The sequence below is a fragment of the Hypomesus nipponensis genome, chromosome 9, assembly GCF_054491055.1.
Source record: "Hypomesus nipponensis isolate SF chromosome 9, ASM5449105v1, whole genome shotgun sequence".
In the NCBI taxonomy this organism is placed as follows: domain Eukaryota; kingdom Metazoa; phylum Chordata; class Actinopteri; order Osmeriformes; family Osmeridae; genus Hypomesus; species Hypomesus nipponensis.
Window position 1 is genome coordinate 25610938 of NC_140369.1, and position 3362 is coordinate 25614299.

The 3362-nt window shown below is 47.0% G+C and overlaps 1 pseudogene; it reads right to left on the reverse strand.

Annotated features, from left to right (window-relative positions):
• Positions 1–417: 417 nt before the first annotated feature.
• LOC146273989 (uncharacterized) lies at positions 418–1891 on the reverse strand (annotated as a pseudogene).
• Between the last annotated feature and the right edge of the window lie 1471 nt (positions 1892–3362).

The window sequence follows — 3362 nt, forward strand, 5'->3', positions numbered from 1 at the left end:
TTCACATCGTTTTACATTTTCACAATACAATAATTTGGTGATCCTGACGGGTGCCATTTTAAATCCGTATTTGCTCTTAGGATCAATCGATGTTGCTTCATATCACAACTGCTTGTTCACATTAATTCCGGAAACAAGAAGTATTGTATTGTATGTATGTATGTATGTATGTATGTATGTATGTATGTATGTATGTATGTATGTATGTATGTATGTATGTATGTATGTATGTATGTATGTATGTATGTATGTATGTATGCATGTATGTTGTGTACATACATCTGTGTACTAATCTGGACACATCTTCAGTGATATTCCTGGAATCATTTGACATTTCGGGTCTTTCAACATCATACGCCCTCCTCCAGGTAACCCAGCCGGGGCTGATCAGACCCCAGCTTGTGTCCAGATGGCTAACTAGCTACCATGACTCCATGGCTCCCCTCTTTTGAGCCACAGCCATCTTGAGGCTCTCTCTGCTGCATCGGTGGTACTGCGGATGGCTCTCCTCTTTCTCTCTCCCTCGATGCCTAAACTACTGAAGGCTCTGGCCAAGGAACGGGCTGCAAATCCTCTGCATCCAACCTCCACAGGGAAACACCTTGCTCTCCAACCAGCCTGCCGACAGTCACTGACCAGTCCTGCGTACTTGGAGAGCTTCCTCTAAGGCTTCTTCCAAGTGATCCTCCCAGGGGACTGTCAGCTCCAGCAGCACTGCTTGCTTGGTGGACTCAGACACAAGGTCAATGTCTGGTCACAGGGTGGCGACTGCAATATAGCTGGGGAACTTCAGCTGATGTTCCAGGTCCACCAACAACTGCCAGTCTCTTGCAGACGTCAGGATGCCTGCAGATGTTCCTCTGGAAGGAGTTGGCTTGTCCCCAGCTCTGACAATGACGATGGGTTTCTTGGAGGGTCGGAACTGCTTTGCCCACGCCAGTCCTGCGCTGATAGCTTCAGTAATGGTCTTGAGGACTTGGTCATGCCTCCACCTGTACCGACCATCTCCAGGTGCCCTTGTACAGCAACTGAGGATGTGTTCCAGGGTTCCTCGCTTGGAACACAGTGGGCATGCTGGTGTCTCTGCTATGCCCCATGTGTGGAGATTTGACGGGCTTGGAAGCACGTCATACACTGCCTGGATGAGGAATTTGATGCTGTGTGGCTCGGCTTTCCAAAGCTCATCCCAGTTCACTTTCTTTTCCACCGCATTTTTACGCATCTTGTCCAAGCTCCCTGTTGCTTCATTCCCACTTCCTTGCACATTCTCGTCTCCTCCACTGCTGCTCTCACCTCCCCCTGAACAAGTCGTCGACCTTCCTTCCCCCTGGTGTTCATTTGGGGAGTTGGAAAGGATTGTAGCCCTGCACGACTTTGTGTGACCACTCCCACAAGGTTCCTGTGACGCAGCCTTGCATCTGCCTCTTGAACCACTTCCTCTGCCCTCCACTTCTAGACAGTCCTCACTTGGATCCTTGCTTTAACCAACTTCGGATCAATTGAGTTCCTGTACTGAACCACTTTTCCGGCTGTATTTACCTTGAATTCCTCCTCCAAAGATTCGAAAGGCAGTTGCAGTTTGTTGGTGTTCCCATAGAGTGCAGTCCTGCTTATGCTCCTTGGTAATCCAAGCCACCTCCAGAGGTGGTTGCTCACCCTCCTCAAATGTTGAGATCGGGACCGCATAGACAAGGAAGGGCCACAGGATCCTGGAAAGAATGCCATGTTGGTAGACCCAGGCATTAAACTTCCCAGGTAGGCCTGACTTGTCCACGGATTTCCGCCAGCCATCCAACTCAGTGCAGGTCGACTGGATAGATGTTGTGTCTCTCAGAGAGCAGTCAAAAACCTTGCCCGAGCTCTTGACTGGCTTCTCTGTGATAGTTGGAATGTATGTATGTATGTATGTATGTATGTATGTATGTATGTATGTATGTATGTATGTATGTATGTATGTATGTATGTATGAATGTGTGTGTGTGTGTGTGTGTGTGTGTGTGTGTGTGTGTGTGTGTGTGTGTGTGTGTGTGTGTGTGTGTGTGTGTGTGTGTGTGTGTGTGTGTGAGTGACAGAGAGAGAGAGAGGTGGGATGAGGTGTGTGTGTGCGCCCATGTGCTGTAGATAGATACAACCCCAGTATGTTGGACTTTGCATGCATGTTCATCTGGATGAGTGATGAGTTTCTGCTCTAAAGTGTGTTTCAGTGTCGTTAACACCTATGATAGGCTGACTAAGCATGACTCCTGACATTCACAGACTGGTGTCTAGTGTGATTAAACAGCATTCGAGGGCCCATTCATAGATCAGTACTTAAGAAAGTACTGCTACCTCCAATCAAATGTCTTGTGCAGAAGCCCATGGAGGCGAATCCCACGGATCTTAAATGTTATGCTATATTTGGACGAGATGATGTCACTGTCACAGTAATGGAGGGCTTCAAGACCCTTCACCATGGCAACCTGAGAGATTCTAAAATAAGGGGTGCATGTTTGGTGTGTATTTATTTGTGAGTGATGGTCTTTAGTTTTTAGTGTGTGTGTGTACATCTTCAATGTTCGTTTGAAGGAAATGCCCTTTCTTAGTCCTCACAGTCTCTGAAGACTCCCCTGGAGTTACAGTGAGTTAACCTCACCCAAGCCCTAACCATCTCAGGATGTCATTAGTCTGTGACACTGCTCATGTGTGTGTGTGTGTGTGTGTTCACTAGTGTGTGTGATGGAGTGTGTGATACTGGGGTGGGAGTTCTGTTTGTAGCCGGGCTGAACTGCTACAGGTCAAAGATGACATCAGAACAACCTCCCCTTCCCTTATGTGCTTAAACATGTCAACATCTAACACAACAAGAGCTAACACAAAACGAGAGCACGTCACATGAGATACAGTACTGTCACATGAGATACAGTACTGTCACATGAGATACAGTACTGTCACATGAGATACAGTACTGTCACATGAGATACAGTACTGTCGGTGATACAAACAAGACTCAATCACAGACAAACACTAACTGTGTGTACATGGCCAAGTACTGAATGTTCCCCTTTTTTTCCCTCAGCATGAATGCATCTGAACCACAAATATTATCACGAATAAAAATGATTTGTTGTTGTGTAAATGCGTGTGTGTGTGTGTGTGTGGCGTGTGCTCTGATGTCTGACTGCAGTACAGCACTACAGTAGTTCAGGGCAGGCCATGGAGGGACCATGTGCCGACAAGCCTACAGACACTCAACAGTCCCCAGCCACTGTTACCATGGTTCAGCTGAGTAAGGCTCGCCAGAGGACAGATGAGAGAGAGAGAGAAAGAGATAAAGAGAGAGAGAGAGAAATAGAGAGAGATATAAAGAGATATAAACAGAGAGA